We start from the raw sequence: 20,552 nt of genomic DNA on the forward strand, positions 1-20,552 counted from the left end.
TCAGGTGCTAGTCCAGATATTAGGTGTCCATATAGCACAGACTCAAGCATATTCAAGGCTTTGCTTTAATGGAGCTTGCACTTTAGTGGACAAACAGCTAACTTAAACAAAATAATAAAAAACTATATCTATACCTATCTATTGGGAGAAGCGTCAAGAACCTCAGATATGTGGCTGATACCACTCTAATAGCAGAAAGCAAAGAGGAACTAAAGAGTTTCTTGCTGAGAGTGAGGAAATGAAAGAGCCAGCTTAAAACTAAATTTTAGAAAAACTAAGATCATGGCATCTAGCCCCATTACTTCATGGCAAATAGAGGGGGGAAATGTGGAAGTAGTGACAGATTTCCTCTTCTTGGGCTCTAAAATCACTGCAGATGGTGATTGCAGCCATGAAATCAGAAGACAGTTGCTTCTTGGAAGGAAATCTATGACAAACCTAGACAGTGTTTTAAAAAGCAGAGACATTTGTCTGCCGACAAAGGTCCATATAGTCAAGGCAGTGGGCTTCCCAGTGGTCACGTACAGTTGTGAGAGTTGGGCCATAAAGAAGGCAGAGCACCAAAGAATTGATGCCTTTGAACTGTGGTGCTGGAGAAGACTCCTGAAAGTCCCTTGGACAGCAAGGAGATCAAACTAGTCAATCTTAAGGGAAATCAACCCTGACTACTCATTGGAAGGACTGATACTGAAGCTCAAAATCCAGTATTTTGGTCATCTGATGTGAACAGATGACTCATTGGAAAAGTCCCTGATGCTGGCAATGATTGTGGGCAGAAGAAGAGGGCAATCAAAGGATGAGATGGCTGGATGGCATCACCAATAGTGGACATGAACTTGGGCAAACTTCAGAAGATGGTGAGGGACAGAGAGGCCTGGCATGCTGCAGTCCATGGGGTCGCAAGGGGTCAGACATGACCGGGCGACTGAACAACAATACCTGTATATCTAGACATGTCTGTATCTACCCATTCATCCTTTTGTGTGGATGGCTGTCAGGCAGTGGTGAGACACCTGGAGAAAAATACAGCAGGGTGAGGGTTCTGGAGACCACGAGGATGTGTGTTGCACTCTTCAGCGAGCACGGTCAGGGAAGGAGGTGGTATTTGCACAGAGACTTGAATGAAGTGGGGATAAGCCATATGCATATCTGTGATCTGGAGGCAGGCCTGTTAATCCTTGCTACTCAAGGACTGAGTCATGACCATTTTTTTTAATGTTGCCCGAGCCATAGCTTGTAACTGGATGTACTTAGCCAGCAGATGGATGTACTTGGACCTGGGAACCAGATAAGGAAATAATTACTACCCAGTGTGCTGGGTGTGGCACAGTCATGCCTAGAAGTCTGCATGGGCTCTGAGAAGAAGCAGATGGGAAGAAGGCAAAGGCAAGAGTACGTTTAGAGTTGGTCTCACAGAAGATTACACTTGAGGTCGGTCTTAAGCAGAGTTCCACGTGTGGAGTTGGCGGGTAGGAGCATATAGAGGTAAATAGAGACTGATTTGGAAGACATGACATCAGATTTGGAGTTAAACCAACCCACCAAGAAGGGGAGCACAGCACTGTGACTTGTGATGGGGAGTTGTCAGCAAACTTAGGTGACCTGGAAATAGGTGTGTGTTCTAAGACGATAAATTCGTTAATCTGACCTTGAATGCTATCCTTGGGAAAGAACAAAAGGGAAAAAGAATCTTAGGTTTTCCCCTTTATCCCTTTCCCAGGTAACCCCACACCAACAATGTTCCTTCCCTACATCCCCCTTATCCTGTGTCCTTTTCTGACTTTTAAAGACAGCTTCAGCAAGGATTCCTTATCTGAGGCTATTGCAGAAGCCTCTTACAGCTTCACTGGAAGATCAGTCATTATGTGTTTTGAGAATAAACTCTGCTGTGTCATGCCCCCAGGAAGGGACCTGGTGACCCCGGAAGCTGAGGGAGGAGGGGCAGGGCTGACCTTTGCTTCTGACCCAAAAGTCTGGGAGGAAGGACAGGTTGGCTCTCTTAAGTGAAGGGACATGGGCTCTGGGGTCACTCACTGGGAATGGGACGAATGTGCAGTGGGGACCCTGCTGGAACGATCTGGCATCTTCCATATGCAGCTTTGGCTTTATTTTGGTTTTACTGTGTTTGCCTTCCTCTTCTCTCATTTGTCAGGGCAGGTTTCCGCCACCTCCCACTTGAAGTTTTGTTTAGAAGGCTTTATACAGAGATTCCATGACAAGAATTCTGGTGTAATAATCATTTTTATTCTTTAATACCAAATTTTGCATTTCTCTGTGGCGCTCAGGTTCCCCTGCTCAGATAAGCAGAGCTGGTTGACGAGCTCAGATCCTCAGCATGCCTCCTTCCCTCCCTCCCTGGAGCGCAGCTGCTGGGCTTCCTTCTTCCTTGTGGGCTGGTGGTTGTCGTAAGCAGGCCCTGTTACGCGGCTCCTCTGCCAAGGAATGTTGGGATTGACTTTTATTGATGTTATACTGTATGTTACTGTGTGAGATTTAGTGCCATCATAAGCTTCCTAAGAATATTTTATCAAAGGTTCATGTCCCCTTTGCTTTGTTGTGATATGGATTTTTACAAATTTCTCGAAATGTTTGTCCCTGAAAGTTATGAAAGCTGTGTCGTACGGTTTTCATGCAGTTAATGTTTGAAGTGACTTTGTTCTCCAGCCTTCATTCAGAGGGTGTCCTCACTCGTGCCCTGGTGACCTTGTCTGTGGTATAAATGAAGATCCTTTTCGTTGTCTGTGCACCACCAAAATCCTGTTACCTGCTCACCAAGGTCCAAGGTTTAGCAAAGCTCAAAGCCTTTGATTCTGAAGACGGAAGCGTCAGGTTCTAATGCCAGCAGTGACCCACGTACATTGTGGTGTAAGCCACAGTTCCCAGCCCTTCCTGCAGGGTCTTGGAGGCGTGGTTCCAGGGCATCTAGGCAGACGGTTGCCAGCAGCACATGAGAGGAAGTCCTTTCCTGGAAAGTAGCAAATACAGCCTCGTTTTGGTCCCCTCAGTGCCTGGCAGATGCTTCCCCAGGTGCCCAGTAATTTCTGGGTGGAGAGTGGATAAAATAAAGGACAGGTAAATGCTTCCATGCACATGTAAGATAATGAAAAGGGTAAGTATTTAAGCTGGGTTTTCAAAAGCAAACTATCCTATCAGTAGAGCTGTCTTGCTTAGAGACAGTCTCCTTTTCTCTGATTTCTTTCCTGTGTTTTTGGGTAATCGCAAATCCTTTAAAGGAAAGGCATTTCCAGAATGGTGAGCTGGCCTGTTCTGATGGTGTAACAGCCTCAATGAGCTTCACTGTGCCTCAATGAGCTTCACTTCTGTGATGGCAATGCCATGTGAGGATCTTCGAGAAGCATTCCTCAGGTCAAACAGGCTCATTCCTGGACTTCACAGGGTTTATCATTGATGGCCAGCCTTGGAGCAGTGTCTTTACCTGCTGTACATATGCCTTGGCTTGTGTGAGTCCATATTACCCTCTTTGGAAAGCTTTTGAATGAGTAGACTTTCTTTATTTTGAGTTTAAATCTTGGCGTCTGTTTTTCAGAACACTAGTCTGTTATTACTTAAGGCTTATGCCCGGATTTGGAATGCAGGCTGCTAAGAAATGTCAAACAGAAAGGGCTTGTAGCACTTAGAGCCCAAGTTCGTCGTGGGCTGCCTTTTGGCCTGGCATGTGCCCTGGGCGTGCTGTGCTCACCTGCCCACCTGTGATGACTGGATCTGTCGGTCTGAAATGATCTGTTCTTGAACAAGTGATGTTGGGTTATTTGATGAGGTTTGCTCATTGCCAGTGCCTGACTATATTCACAACTGCTTCTCTTTTGCAAAATGATCATATGCCTATATTCAAGTTTAAAAAATAAACAAGAATATTAAGGGTAGTTGTCACTCAGAGGAAAGTTTTTCAGAATTAAAGAGCTCTTTAATTATGTACACACTCTCCTCCACCACCTGTATTCTAAGGCTATTCCAGGACAGAAGACATTCATGGAGGTTGGTCCAGACATTGATTTTTTCTGTTTTTGATTGGAGGATAATTGCTTTAGAATATTGTGTTGGTTTCTACCATACATCAACACAGATCAGCTGTCGGCATATGTCTGACCCCTCCCTCTTCAAGCTCCCTCTCATCTCCCACCCCATCCCACCTCCTCTGGGTTTTCACAGAGCACCAGATTGAGCTCCCTGCGCCACACAGCAAATTTCCACCGGCTGTCTAATTTTACATATGGTAATGTATATGTTTCTGTGCTACACTCTCAGTTCATCCCAGCCTCTCCTTCCTTCCTGTGTCCACAAGTCTGTACTCTATATCTGCGTCTCCATTGCTGCCCTGCAAAGATATATATATATATGTGTGTGTGTGTGTGTATATATGTATCAGTCCTGGAATATATATATATATATCTCCATATAAATGCATTAATATATGATATTTGTCTTTCTTACTTCACTCTGTATAACAGGCTCTAGGTTCATCCACCTCGTTAGAACTGAGTCAAATGCATTCCTTTTAATGGCTGAGTAATACCCCATTGTGTACATGTACCACAACTTCTTTATCCGTTCATCTGTCGATGGCCCTCTAGGTTGCTTCTGTGTCCTAGCTGCTGTAAACAGTGCTGTGATACAGACAACTGGTGTGTTGAAAATGTGCCCACTTGAGGACCACCCTGCGAGGCCAGTGTGGCATTGCCCCCTGTTCCTCCCATGCCCTCTATGTCGTCTGGTGCCCCTGGGGCTTTCTCCTCCTTCTGGAATCCTGCTGACACCTCTGCCTGATCATCTTCTCCGTGCTATAAACCCAGTGTTCTGTGTTCCCCCATCCTGCTTTTTCTGATGACCTGTGGGACATTTTCCTAATGCAATCATCCAGTGGTTTACACAGTAAACATTCCTGAAATGTGCCCCCTGCCTTGTGCTATGCTCAGTGTAGGAGATAAAATCCCAGTAAGCTAGAGTTAATTTTCTTCACAAGGAGCTCCCGGTCTGGTGGATTTATAACTGAATGTTGGGGAATGACCGACAGTCACGTGAATGGACATAGCCTGGCTCTGCATGCGTAGCAATAGCAGGCTTGGCGTGCAAACCTGTCGTGTTCAGAGGCAGTCTAATTGAGTCTCACTGGTTGCTGGCTCCTTGATAGGCTATTCTGTGGTGCCCAGATATTTTAAACCTCACTCTTTAAGAGCTTCATGTTGATGTCAGGACTTTTGAATTGAGTCATTTCTCCTTCCTTAAGAGTGAAAGGAAGCTTCTGTGATGAACATTTGGCTTATAGTCTGTGAGGTCTTTGAAAACTTGAACTTCAGTCATTCCCTGTGTGGCTGAGTGATGGGGCAGGCATTGGAGAGGTTCAGGTTCCCAGCATTTCACACGATTTAACACAGTCCAGCCTTTGGCAATCTGCCACCCTCTCTACTTGGTAGACAGGTTATGAAATTTGACACTCTTACATCTTTCTTGGAAAACCTTGTAAGTTCAGCAGTCCTTCAACGGTTGACCCATTTCTGTTAAATTCCTGTTGTCAGACCCAAGTGTGAGGTTATCTCAGACCTGTTGTCAGAGTAGTCAGTGCATTTCATTGACTTTTTAAAAAAAACTGTCAGCCTAGTCTTTGAGTGACAGTTTATACTTTGATGCAGAAACTGGACACTGCTCTTTTTGTTTACTATGCTGCCAGCAACTTCCTTTAAAATGTGAACCGAATTCCCCAAGCATATATTATATCAACATAGCACACTAAAGTAGGATTTGGACAATTCCTTTAGCTGACACATGGAAGCAGAGCCTTAGAGAAGTGTGTCTACCAAAAATGCAGAGAACTTCTTTAGTGAGCTAAGAGGGAGGCTCTGTGAAATAGTAGGGGTCTGAGCATATTTTGCTTTCGGCTAATCTCCTTTGGTATTCACCTCCATGCTTCACATCTTCGGGGGCCATCGTCGCCCCTGTCCTTGATAAATTAAGTATGATGGTTTAAAAGCATCAGGCCTTGGTTGTTGCAATGTTTCTTGGTTGGAAAGACACTGGACTTGGGAGTCACAGGTCCTAGGTTGGAGCCCAGATTCTAGCATTTACTGTGTGATTCAACTTAAGTTGTTCAGATTCCTACTCTCTAAAGTGGGGATGATAAATAAGGTCTGCTCCCACCCCAACTCCAGCGACCTCTACTCCTACTGTGGATCAAGTGAGCAAATGAATTGCAGAGTGTCCTGTAACTTACGCAGTACTCTGCTGTGGGAGCCCCCTTCTCACCAAGGATGGGTTTTGTGAACTCACGCAGGGCCCCTGAAATGCCTCTTTCTGCCAAGGACAGTTACTGAGGCTTTCCCTTCTACGGGTATCTGTGCTCACAAGCAGCTGCCTCTTCACCCACCCAGAGGCAGCCTGGACCTCGCTGGGACAGCTGTTTCTGATGACATTCTTTCTTCAGTTAAGCTGAAACCCAGCCTCCTAACTTCCAAGATAATTTACACTTCTTGGTTCTAGTTTTACAGAGTAACACAAAACAATTCAAATCAGTGCATATGTCAAGTTGTAGAAATTTATAACTGAGAAGGGGTCTTAAACTCAGCTTCCTGTTTTTGGCAATTCAATTCAATAAATAAGAGCTGGGGCCTGTCACGTGGGTGCTGGCTCCAGCTCTGAAGGCGGCTATTGTTTCTACTCCTGATCTCCGGAAGTGGAATCAAAGGGCAGGGGACCGAATGGGGATGAATGGGAAGGAAGAACTTTTAACTCCTTCATGAGCAAAAATATAGTGGTTTAATTTTTTCTTTTTTTTTTTTTTAAGAATTATTGCTAGAAGAAATAATACCTGCATTTATTGGGCTAGGAATAATTGAAATAGCTCAGAGGACTATTAATCTACAAGTGGACTTCCTGATGAGCAGTGTGACTTTGAGGAAGTCAGTCATTACTCTTCAGAATTAGTTTCCCTCAGGTTTAAAATGGGACTAAAATTTTCTGCCCTGCCTATATTATATAGCTGTTAGATATGATAATGTATATGAATTCAAATACTCACTTCTATACGCCATGTAACTCTTGGAAAATTCTTTAAACTTCTCTTTGTCTGCTTCATCTTTTAAAAGAGCATTGGTTAGAACCTACTTTAGAGTTTTTGTGAGAAATAAATGAGTTAATTTCCATGAAGTACAATAGAGCAGTGCCTGACAGCTAATGTGTAACACATTAAATATTTTTTATGAACTTTTGAGGGCTCTGATATAACATTTTTTAGTCTACTGTACTTTTTTTAAATAGCATCAAAAATAAAAATAGACTGTAACATCTTGTTTACCAAGCAAATGTAGTAACAGAATTGGCATCGTTTATCTTTCTGATCACTTTGGTAATTTCACAAGATGTGACTTGGTTGTCAGAAAAGCTTTATCATGATACTGAAAGCTTACTCCCAAATACCTTACTTCTCTGGACCTTAGGCCAAATTTATGTATTACTGAAAAAGCCCTGATGCTGGCAATGATTGAAGGCGGGAGGAGAAGGGGATGACAGAGGATGAGATGGTTGGATGGCATCACTGACTCAACGCACATGAGTCTGAGTGCTCTCCGGGAGTTGGTGATGGATGGGGAGGCCTGGCGTGCTGCAGTCCATGGGGTCGCAAGGAGTCTGACACAACTCAGGGACTGGACTGAACTGATGTATTACCGGAGGTGTTTTTTCCTTTGTGGTGAGAGTTTGGAAAACTGTAAGTGGGGATTGGGATGGTTTTCCCAGGGCGCTAGTAGTAAAGAACCCTCCTACCAACGCAGGAGACTTGAGAGACTCAGGTTCGACCTCTGGGTGGGGAAGATTGCTTCAAGGAGGGCCTGGCAGCCCAGTCTAGTGTTCTTGCCTGGAGAATCCCCTTGGACAGAGGAGCCTGGTGGGCTACTTTCCAGGGTGTCACAAAGAGTCAGACGAGACTGAGCACGCACGCACAAGATTCAACTCTGCCTTTTCTGCTGTCAGGGCCTCCAGAGCTCTGTCTTAACTGGCCAGAGCTTTGCTTGTGTTATAGTAACAAAAGAGATTTTTAAATGTTAACTTTGATTTGAAAGTGTCCTAATTCAAGTATTTTTGTAGCCCATTTCGCTTTTAGAGATAATGAAACATTGATCAAGAACTTCATTTCTAACAGACCCATTCATAATAAGCCTAGTGGCTTATTTCACAGAAGCTATTTCCAGGTAAAAATACTGATCATGACTTCCCATGATGTTCCCTGAAGGGGTAAAATTAAACTGTGGGAAATGCTTGGAATTTAACTAGTAACTAACTTATAAAGAACCTTTTAAAGAAATCATAACTCCCCTAAGCTATTATATAACAAAAGACCTTATGAGTTCAGAATTCTTTTATGCGTGTATTTGTCTTAACTGAAACCCAAGGAGTATTATTAAGTATCTTCAAGTTTATAACTGAACTAAAATGGATTCTTTAGACTGAGGAGGCTTTGAGTCCCATGCTGGCTTTTCAACCTCAGGTCCAGTCTGGGTTAGTGTTGATGCTGCGTATATTAACCTGGTTATCTGGATATAAGCTTTTACTCATATACTGTATTATGTTATAGTCCTACAGGGCATGATTAGGGTAAACATTTTTAAACATACATAAAGCACAGGTTAATTTTATCTGATAGTCAATTTCTTTTCCAGACTTTTACATAAAGGTATGTCAGATTTCTATCTGGGGAGGTGATGAATAGACTACATAGAGAGAAAGAGGTGCTTTCAAGGGACCACATGGCAGAGTGAAAAGGGCATGATTTGGAAACCCTGCTTTTCAATGATACTGGGAAATTTCTCTGCTTCTTTCATCATATGTTAATGGCCACGCTCTGTGTCTGGAAAGGTTATAATCTGGTGCCACACAGTCCTGGGTGTACAATAAATTCCCAACAAATGGCAACTGTGACATTTTATATTAGAAATTTGTTCCATTTATGTTTAATATTTCAAAGCAATGCTGAAAGACATTTTGGTCTGTTTTATGATCGTTTTAATGGGCTTATAATTTTCTAAGTTTACCTGAAGACTTTGAGAACACCAAAAGGAATACTTGATTTTGAGATAAACTAATTAAAAATCCTTCTTCTATTTACTTTATTAGACTTTTAATGACCATTTTTCCATTTCTCCAGTCATTGACATGCTAGTGAATTTAGCTTTAAAAGAAGTCAGCAGAGTAAGTGAAAAGGATATAAAGTGCTGCCAGGATAGAGTCCTCATGTATGCTTTTTCTGTGTCATCCTGTAATTCATTTCTGGATTATCTGGGCCTCTTGTGTGTGTTTGTAAAGTGCCCTCCGCAGGCTGTGAAGGACTCCGTAAAGTGCATGTTCAGGGACCTTCCTCACTGTCCTCTTAGCTTTTCTAGTTCTCCAGTGGCTTGGATCTTGTGTCAGTGCATCAGTGTTTTTAGGAAGGGGTGGCTCCTTTGTAATACAAGCAAAACTTTATATGCATCCCAGACACCTATATTTGAAACATCACATATTTTAATGAGATATAAAATTGCAGGGTAAGTCTTCCTTGTGTGTTTAAAATAAAAAGTAATTCTTTGTTCAATTTGTTTCTCCAGGTGGCAGTTTTCTGAAGTTGCTCATTGAGACTTCTCAGCATTCCTACAGATATAATAGGTGAGTCAATGAAATCAGATGCCCTTTCCAGGTGGGTAGCAACTTACTTCTTGAAAGAGGTACAGTGTTTCAAACTTTTGGGCCCTAGTTTTTTTTATTTTTGTTTTTTGCTAGATACACCACTTTGATGGACATACACGAATGTTGTAAAGGACTCTGTAAAGGTTCATAAATGCTATTAAGTTTAATGTTGTAAATTCCTTACTTCAATCTGACATGGTTTGTTCTGTCACCATTTATAAACAAGTTTCAGGGCTCTTTATAATGGGAAAAGCTGGCTTTAAGTTGTCTTTCTTTTTGAGCTTCTCTGTGGACCATTCACCCTTTGTTATCATTTCTCTCTGAAAGGGGAAGAAGAGATGGCTAATTCAAATTACCCAATTGTATCACTTGAAGACAGCTTGGGTAGAGAATCTGCTTAAATAGAAGTTGAAAACAGTTGACTAACAATAAACGATTTATGATTAACTCTATAGATTTTAACTTATAAACATCACTGAGAGAATATTAGTAACAATACTGAAGCTGAGTAACCTCCTACAATATGCATTCAATGAAATCAAGGCAGTGGAATAATAATCATCCTCAAAGACTTTCTCTAGCCTGATTCTCAGAGGGCGGCCTACAGGGCAGGTCCCTGACCTCTAGGATCTAATGCCTGATGATCTGAGCTAGAGCTGATGTCCTAATAATAGAAATAAAATGCACAATAAATGTAATGCATTTAAATCATCCTGAAACTATTCCCACCCCCACCCCGGTCTGTGGAAAAATTGTCTTTCTTGAAACTGGTCCCTGGTGCCAGAAAGGTTGGAGACTGCTGCTCAAGGGTCCTTGCTCTTGTTACGAACTTCCAGGTAGGACTCAGGCCGAGGAGCCAGTGCTTGGTATGTATTTGGGGCTGACTGACACCCTGCCCAGGAGGGTCCGCTGTGTGTAGGGGATTTGCGGAGTATTTTCACAGATATCATCTCATTTGTGGAAAGGTTATCTTTTTAGTTTTCTCAATTCTGGAGAAGGAAAAATTGCTGTTAATATCATGAATTGAAGTACTGATTTCTCAAATGTTCTTAAAACTGTCCTAAGGACTGCTGGTTGGGTTAGCTGGGGAAGCTTGGCTTGTTTTTCTGGTTCTTTGTTTCTTTAATGGAAACTGTAAGCTCTGATGAGTTATGGAATTATTTGAGAAAAGTTCCTGCTCGTGGGAAAGCCAGGGCTGACCCAAGACAGGTGGATGTCCTGTTGGCATTTTATCAAACTGATAATCTTTAAATACCTGCTCTGTATTTATTTAGTGGGGGTGGGAGAAACTATTAACAAAGACTACTAATGAAAAATACATACCTCTTCCTGAATGTTGAAAATAAGGGATTTATTACCTGTGCTGTTCTGAACCAGGTGTTCAAAAACCTGTTTAAAAGCTGGGTGATAATAACAGTCTGCCATGCACTGCTCAGATCCAGGTTTGCAGAGGCCTGCCAGCCAGGCGACATGGGGTTGGTGGGTGTGGGGCCTGCTTTTCCTCATATGGCTCTACGAGGGGAATATTCTCAACAGAGACAGGCCTGTGCTGCTGAGGAGTGTTTATTTCCATTCAGAGGCACTGTCTCCTTGAGTGAAAACAGGTCTGGTTGCCATTTTGCCCGTTATGTAAGGAGTCGAGTGTACCCCCAACTTAAGTGGCTCCATGTTTCCGAGGTATTCAATGATGATTTAATACCCCTCTGTGAGTTGTCACTCTGGATCAGTGCCAGGCTGGCCTGTTCAGTCCAGCTCCGGGGAAAAGCCAATTCCATTCTGCCAGTGCCTTCAACAGCTAAGTTGTGTATGCCCTTGAAATCCCTGTCTCTGAAGATTTAACCAGATAAAACCAACCTGCTGTGTATCTCTCTTTTTCTTTTTTGAATTGTGGATTCATCCTGTATAAATATATAAAACATTACCAAATCAGGGACATAAGAACAACCACTCTGATTAACAGCATCTGAATTACAAAGAAATCTGATCCTGCCTTCTGTTACCTGTAATCAGTCATGTTGTATCAGCTTGGTGGAAGGTTTCTCTGAAGCAGAGAGTCTTTGTGGTTTGGGGAGAGCCTTGACATCAGGAGGCCCTAGGCTGAGACTGTACCTTGGCTGGACACAGATCTGGCTTAGAATTCCAGCTGTGGTGCGAGCTGGCCATGTGACCGAAGACAGGCTTCTTAACCTGATGGAACTCTCATCTCTTCATGTGTGGATATGACTTCCTTCCAAACTGGTTGGGAAGACTGAACGCAGCAAAGGTGGCAATGTGTGTGGGTACACAGTAGATGGCAAGCACCCTGGGCCTGGCTCCTGATACCAGATGTCTTAGATGTAGGGTGAGGAGGTCAGCTCTGCCAGACAGCTCCCGTGCCTCACTGGTAAAGTGAAAGCGGATCCCCACTCTGTTCTGCCCTGCCTACTCCAGGACAATTATGCAGAGCCTTTGAAAAGTAGAAACTTAGGGTATATGGTTGGAATGAGGGGGTTTCTAATGGCAGGCATTTTTTTTTCTCAATCTAGTCAGAATTTCTGAGCTTGAATCCTAGATCTGCACTTTATCATTAAGTATATGACCTGGAATAAATTATTAACACCCTCTCTGGCTCTCACCTCATCTCATAGGACTGCTGTGAGATTAAATGATTATGTGTAGAGCAGGGTGTATGGAACGAGTACCTAGTGAATCTCAAGAAATATGCCAGTAACTTTGCCGGGATCCTTTTAGAAAGGAGGCAGAGAGGCCGACTCAAAAGAATATCCATGGTTTTAAAACATCTCCAGTTTGAACCTCAACTTTTTGAACTGCCTTTTCTATCGTGTTATGTTAGTCTAGACCAGGGAGGATCATCTTTGTCATGAATAGACTGAGAGTGACTATATCCTGCCACGTGATACTCGCTCATTTAGAAGGGGGGAGCGGTGGGATTTGTTCTTCCTGGATTTTCTTCACAAGTAAACAGATCTTTCCTCGTCCAGGGGAACTCTTACTAGAATTGACCAGATAAGCAAAGTGAAAGCTCTAGATCTGTATTGTCCAATGTGGTGGCTGCATCTGGCTTTTAAGCAATTTGAAATACGGCTAGTGTGACTGCCACACTGAATTTTTCATTTTATTTCATTTCAGTTCTTTTACAATTTAGAACTGATACTCAGTTATTGGTAAGCTTTTATGTATTTGTGGGAACAACTGGGTGTCTGCTTTTCAACTGTGAATTTTATAAATCTAGATTAAGTGCTTCTGAGGAAAATTTAGCGCCTGAGTTGAGATGTGCTGTAAATGCAAAATATATATTTTGAAGTATTAGAAAAAAAAAAGTCAGCATTTTAATACTTTTTATATTGATTAGATATGAAAATGATAATATTTTGAGTTAATATTATTGCAATTAATTCCTTTTTTTTTAATGTTGCACCTAAAATTTCAAAATAATGTACTACGTGCTCACATAATTCCATTGGACGATGCTGCTCTAGATGATCCTTGAAAGAATTGGATAATTTCTCATTTATTAAGTGAAGTACAAGGTTTTCCAATAGACTGCAGATTATGAAAGTGGCTTTTTTTTTTTCTTCTTCTTCTAAGGTATTGTTTATAGTCTACCAAGAAACAAGCTTAGAGGAATTTTTTAAAATACTTAAAATTGGAAAGAGAAAAATGGCACCTAGCAGATATGTTATCTGTACCGTATGTGATTCAGGCTGAGGCTCTGTTTAGACATCTTGGCTGTAGTCTTTCCCCTCCGCCCTCTTATGAAATGAGGTAGGGAGACACTTACAGCCACCCACTAGAATATGAACCCAAACACTGTTTTTCAGCTAAATATTCTCCTTCTTTGATGACTGTTGGCTCTACATATGATGCTAATGGCTTGTTCCCTGGGTCACATTTTGTCATGCCCCAGGAGGTCAGTTTAGGAACTGTCATCCGGGAGAAATCCGTGGCTTTTAGTTACCTGTAGTGACTAGCACGCTTCTCTTACTGTCGTTGTTTAGTTGCTCAGTTGTGTCCAGCTCTTTGCGACCCCATGGACTGTAGCCCACCAGGCTCCTCTGTCCGTGGGATTCTCTAGGCAAGAATACTGGAGTGGGTTCAATTCAGTTCAGTCACTCAGTCGTGTCCGACTCTTTTCAACCCTATGGATTGTGGACTGCAGCACGCCAGGCTTCCCTGTCTGTCACCAACTCCCGGAGTCCACCCAAACTCATGTCCATTGAGTTGGTGATGCCATCCAACCATCTCATCCTCTGTCGTCTCCTTCTTCTCCTGCCCTCAATCTTTCCCAGCATCAGGGTCTTTTCAAATGAGTCAGCTCTTCACATCAGGTGGCTAAAGTATTGGAGTTTCAGCTTCAGCATCAGTCCTTCCAATGAACACCCAGGACTGATCTCCTTTAGAATGGATTGGTTGGATCTCCTTGCAGTCCAGGGGACTCTGAAGAGTCTTCTCCAACACCACAGCTCAAAAGCATCAATTCTTCGGTGCTCAGCTCTCTTTATAGTCCAACTCTCACATCCATACATGACCACTGGAAAAACCATAGCCTTGACTAGACGGACCTTTGTTGACAAAGTAATGACTCTGCTTTTTAATATGCTGTCTAGGTTGGTCATAGCTTTCCTTCCAAGGAGTAAGCATCTTTTAATTTCATGGCTGCAATCACCATCTGCAGCGATTTTGGAGCCCCAAAAAATAGTCTGTCACTGTTTCCACTATTTCCCCATCTGTTTGCCAGGAAGTGATGGGACCAGATGCCATGATCTTAGTTTTCTGAATGTTGAGCTTTAAACCAACATTTTCACTCTCCTCTTTCACTTTCATCAAGAGGCTCTTTAGTTCTTCTTTACTTTCTGCCATAAGGGTAGTGTCATCTGCATATCTGAGGTTATTGATATTTCTCTTGGCAATCTTGATTCCAGCTTGTGCTTCATCCAGCCCAGCATTTCTCATGATGTACTCTGCATATAAGTTAAATAAGCAGGGTGATAATATACAGCTTTGGCATACTCCTTTTTCTATTTGGAACCAATCTGTTGTTCCATGTCCAGTTCTAACTGTTGCTTCTTGACCTGCATACAGATTTCTCAAGAGGCAGGTCAGGTGGTCTGGTATTCCCATCTCTTTCAGAATTTTCCACATTTTATTGTGATCCACACAGTCAAAGGCTTTGTCATAGTCAATAAAGCAGAAATAGATGTTTTCCTGGAACTCTCTTGCTTTTTTGATGATCCAGCGGATGTTGGCAATTTGATCTCTGGTTCCTCTGCCTTTTCTAAAACCAGCTTGAACATCAGGAAGTTCACGGTTCACATATTGCTGAAGCCTGGCTTGGAGAATTTTGAGCATTACTTTACTAGCATGTGAGATGAGTGCAACTGGAGCGGGTAGCTATTTCCTTCTCCAGGAGGTCTTCCCAGTCCATGGATCAAACCTGAGTCTCCTGCTTGGCAGGCAGATTCTTTACCACTGAGCCACCTGGGAAGCCCTGTAACATTCTGAACAAGCAGATAAAGTGATTGCCTAACTTACTGGACATATCTAAACCTGAATGTTTAATTCTGTTTCTGTACCAGTTTAAGACGTTGCTAAAAGGCATTTTTCTCACTTATTCAATAAAGTAATAGACATAAATAGGAATTTGAAAGAAATGAATAAAAGCATTCTAACACAAACGTTAGATAGTTTCAACAAATATTTAGCCAGGAACTATGTCAGAAACTTAACCGTACTGGTCCTGTAGTACCAGAAATAGAAAGGGAGTAAGTGCTGGCTTGAAGTTTAGTTGTACTAGTTTTGCATGAAACATGAGAAGATAGTACAATTAAAGTGATCAATATTCTGTCTCACATTTATGCCCTTGGTGACACTGAAGTGTATTCTAAGAGGTGGGGGAGGAGGGTGTTAGATTCATCATCGTACTGGTCCGGTTTATCCCGGCTGTGTCACAGTGGGACGGTACTGGGGTTTCCAAACTTCTCTGATCGTGTCCCTGTGTAGTCAGTGCCAACGACAGCAGCCACTTTCCTTGTAGAATCTTTTCATTGTATTTACTTGATCTGTCACACCTGCACCCATTTGGTTGATACACATGGCGAGTACCTTGCTGTCCTCATACTTTGCCAGACTGAAGAAGTGAAGGAGAGTTTACTGTCCAGAACTGTAAACTCTCTCCAAGAACTAAGCAGGGTTGATATTTATATATTAGATAGAAACCATTATCAAATTTCATGAAGAATCTTCAGCTAAAGAGAGGTAGCTTTTCCTTGCAGAGGTTAACTGTTATGACATTGAGGTTTTTAAATTCCAATATTAGAATATATTAAGAGAATTCATTTCTGCCAGCAGCTCGCAAGCAGTTAATAGGCAAGGAGAAGACTTAGTGAGAGAGGTTATAATAAGCCTTCTCTTTTTACTGAGTGTAGATTGGACAAAATACATGCTTTCTGAATAGAAAGTGATAAAGTGTAAATAGACACTGGTTTGCAAGATTTAAGAAAAGCAAATCAAAGTAATTAAATGCATTGCAGACTTAAACTGAGTGCAGTTCTTTCTCTATTTCTGTTACTTGCATGTTGACAAATTGCCTTTTTTTCTGGTAAGAAGTGTCTGGCTGTAGACAGCATGTGTGTATGAAGGAGAGTCCTGAGCACTCTTCCCAGCAGGAAAGAATTCTTCCCTTTCTATGAAAAGCGGCTCCCTAGGAAGACTATGAACCTCCTGAGGGCTAGTCTGAGTCTTTTATTGCACTCTCTGTGCCCGGTACAATGCGTGATGCTGAGTGAGCATCTGTTGGATGGGTGGAGGATAAATGATGGTTAGACTGTGGCGCTGGTTCTGTGACATTCTCTGAAGAGAACTCTACTTCAGTACATTATAGACGGCCCAGCACAGCGCCTGACACATGTTATGGACACAGTAAATGTTGGTGAAATCGAGGCATAATTGTGGGCTTAAGTATAGCTTCTAGTTTATAAAGGACTTTTGGGAATATGGCCTGTGTTTTTAAATATGTTTGTTTAATAATATCCTCATTACACAAAGTAGGTTCAGTTATCCCTGGTGGCTCAGACGGTAAAGCGTCTGTCTACAATGCGAGAGACCTGGGTTCGATTCCTGGGTTGGGAAGATTCCCTGGAGAAGGAAATGGCAACCCACTCCAGTACTCTTGCCTTGAAAATCCCATGGACGGAAGAGCTTGTTGCAGGCTACTGTCCATGGGGTTGCAGAGTCGGGCACGACTGAGTGACTTCACTTTCTACACAAAGTAGGGAATAATCCTTACTCTAGAAACAAAGAGCATAAATCACATAGGAAACAATAACTTTGACTACATTAAAAATTATGAACTTTATTTAAGGCTATATAGAGTGTGAAAAGATAAAATATCTAAAACACTCATAAATTTACAAAGGAGAATATGTAAGGAGTGCCTGTGAATTAATAAGGAGGATAGGCTGACAAATGAAACAAAAATCCAGGAGTAGAGAAGAGTGGTGAAATACTTGAACAGGCGCTTCATGAAGAGGAACCACAAGGAACCAGTAAAATGAAAATTTGCTCAACCTTGTGAGTAACGCGAATACAAACCCCTCCATGAGATACAAACTCACTTCTACCTGATGAGCAAAAAATTTTAAGTCTGATAATGGCAAGTCCTGACAAGAGTGTGGAACACCATGAACTCTCAGATACCAGTGGTGAGAATCAAATTATATTTACCCATTTTGTTGTTTGACTTTTACTGTTCTTTTCTTTTTTTTTAACTGAAAACAAAAGTTGATGTGCAGTATCTTGTTAGTTTCATGTAAATAACACGGTGGACCGCATTTTAAATACATTATGAAATGATCACCATAAGTTTAGTGACCACCTGAATATAACCCATTTATGATTCGGGGAGCCAGGAAGGTTCTTTTAAGCAGAGAGGTGAGGTTGAACATTGAGAAGGCACCATGAGGGACTTCCTTCCTGGTCCACTGGCTAAGAATCCCCCTTGCAATGCAGGGGATCCCTGATGGGGGAACTAAGATCTCACATGCTGAGGAGCAACTAAGCCAGCTGTAGCTAAGTGACGAAGCACAGTCTGGAGGGTTGCGGGGGTGAAGGGAAGGGGAATGGGATTAGCTCTGGGCAGAGACTGGGCAGCTCTCTGGCGCAGAGAGGGTGGGGCTGCCGTTGCTAAGAATGAAGCATTTACACGGAATAGATGTTAAGAGAATTCTCACAGGGTGGCTTCAGTTCTTTTGAGAAGTAGGAAGTTCATCTGCACTGGGGAGAGGAGGTGAAGCCGGGGGTTAAAAGGAAGAATCCATGCTTCCCCACATGGAAAGGAACTCTTCTCTGTGCTGATGTGGCTGTCTTCCTGTGAATTCTGGTTCTTTGTCTGAAGGATTATTCTAGAGGGAATTCTGGTTCTCCGCCTGATGGAACTGGTCCACAGGGACAATCGGGGTCTCACGTTAGTAGACATAGAGTCTTTTTTTACCTTTTTATTTTATATTGGAGTATAGTTGGTTAATAATGTGATAGTTTCAGGCAGACAGCAGAGAGACTCAGCCATACAATATAAACATATAGTTTTGTTGTGATCAAGTGTCTAAGTCTGTGAAAAAGGCTATTTGCAAGTCCTCTAGTAAGTTGTTTTGGTTCAAACCAGTACCTCTCTTGTCTGTTCTATATCCAAGAAGAAATACCCCATCCTTATGCAGAAAGCTTTTCTACTTTAATGATCCATTCTTTAAATTGTTCCTTGAGAGGAAGGAGATGAACTGACCTCAGGTGAATGAACATACACTGGGACAGTGCAGAAGTGTCTTCCTCAATGTCACCGTAAAATGTATTTGTGCTTTTATATACAGCTTGTTAATACAGGTAAATAGTAGCCACATGCATTTTATTTATTTATTTTTTTATAATTTCCCATGTTAAGCCACAGCAATCCATTCTTCCCACTGAAGAAGGCAGTAAAACAGCTCTGAAATTCCAAGGTACTGCTCCCATAAACACCCTCTCCACTCTCTGAAATTTTGTCATGATTTTCTCACAGAAGCTGACTTCTGAATTAAATATTGATTTAATCTACATTTCATCTGGGGTTGATTCAGTAACCAAAGCCAAATGTTTGTGCTCTTTTTTCTCTCTTGGGCTCGCATGCTGTGGGGGATCGCTAGTCATCCAATGGACCTGTCCTTACAGACACCAGCATCTCCTGAGCCACAAGCAGTGTCTCACCAGGTGGCATAGGGCCGGGGGGCCAGGCAGCCTGGAAAGGTGGGACTGGCCCCAGTCTCTGTATCTCGTGTTACCAGCCCAGGGCAGCCTGTGGAAAAGTCTCAGTTGGCAACCTCAGGTGGACTTGGAAACGTACCTGATTTGGGTCCAAATTATACTATATGCACAGCCAAGTTCTGTTAGGAAATGGACACTTCCTGTCATTAACTCACAGGTCATGAAGGCAAATATGACTGCAAATCCACTTTGGAAATCTAGTGTGGCTAATCTGAAAGAGCTGACTTCTCTCTCGTTGGTGCAGTGCCTCATTTCTCTCTCCTTGCTTCTTTCTCGAGCTACATTTCTTATTCAGTTGACGTTCAGTCCATTTTTCTCCTACTATTCATGGAGTGACTGTGAGTTGGAAAGATGCAGACCACTGGTGTGGTGACCGACTGCGGTCACGGACTCCTCGTCACTGTTCAAGGTCAGTGTAGCCCATTTAGTGACCACTTATACCCCATATCGGACTTCCCCAGTGGCTCAGTGATAAAGAATCTGTCTGCCAGTGCAGGAGATACGAGAGATTCAGGTTCAGTCCTCTAGAGAAGGAAACCCACTCCAGTATTCTTGCCTGGGAAATCTCCTGGACAGAGGAGCCTGGCAGGCTATATAGTCCATGGGTTGCAAAGAGTTGAACACAGCTGAGCAAATAACAGGGCTTCCCTGGTAGCTCAGCTGGCAAAGAATCCGCCCGCAATGCGGGAGACCTGGGTTCGATCCCTGGGTTGGGAAGGTCCCCTGGTGAATGGAACGGCTACCCACTCCAGTATTGTGGCCTGGAGAATTCCATGGACTGTATAGTCCGTGGGTTCGCACAGAGTCGGACATGAGCGACTAATACTTGGTACTTGGTACAGAGAAAGTCACTTGGGCAAGACACCAAGAGGTACGTTCTTACCTAGCTGCTCTGATAGTCTGTGTGTTATGCTTGTGTTAATATGTTTATATCATAGGTACATCTGAAAGCAAAGATGATTTTTTATCTGCTTAAAGGTCACACCTCAGTCTTGTGCTTTTGAACACTGGTGTACTCTTGAAGCCAAGCAATAGCCTTAATATACCTAACTCTTTTTTTTTTTTTTAAAGGAAAACTTTGTATTTTATATTGGAGTATAGCCAGTTAACAGTATTGTGATATTAATAGTTTCAGGTGGACAGCCAAGGGACTCAGCCATCTTATGTACTTGTGGCTGGACTAGAATTGCCAGAGAATGTTTATATGTGTTTTTCTCCTGATTATCAGAATAATCCACGTTCATACAGAAAAGTATAAGCAAGAAGGGAAAAAACCCCAGTTCCCTTGGGTGTCACCACTGCCAGTGTAAAGGCCAAGTTTTCTTTTTGTGCATTCTTTTCTTCACATAACTGAGCACTTGCTCTGCATACAACTTTATATTCAGTTCCTTTTTTGTTTAATATTATGAGCATTTCCCCATATCATAAAAAGTTTGTCTACAATTTCAATGGTTGAATATTCTGTCTTAGGGTATATATTTAAATCATTTTAATCTTTTGTTTTTGACAATCAGGACGTTTTCTGTTTTTTAAAGGTGTTAAATATAAACTTTGATTATCCTTTTAGAGATATAAGTTCAGTTTTTAAAATC

The 20,552-nt window shown here is 42.3% G+C and overlaps 1 protein-coding gene across 2 annotated transcripts in view; it reads left to right on the forward strand.

Annotated features, from left to right (window-relative positions):
- The window catches only part of LHFPL2 (LHFPL tetraspan subfamily member 2), a 174,212-nt gene that overhangs the window by 72,796 nt on the left and 80,864 nt on the right, over positions 1 to 20,552 (forward strand). For both annotated transcript variants that reach the window (XM_086323140.1, XM_086323138.1), the window contains one exon: positions 9,591 to 9,648. The gene's annotated coding sequence lies outside the window, so the exon portion shown is untranslated. The remainder of the gene's footprint in view (positions 1 to 9,590; positions 9,649 to 20,552) is intronic.

This window comes from Bos grunniens, chromosome 10 (genome assembly GCF_055505025.1).
Source record: "Bos grunniens cultivar Pamir isolate PY7600 chromosome 10, Bosgru_T2T1.0, whole genome shotgun sequence".
In the NCBI taxonomy this organism is placed as follows: Eukaryota; Metazoa; Chordata; class Mammalia; order Artiodactyla; family Bovidae; genus Bos; species Bos grunniens.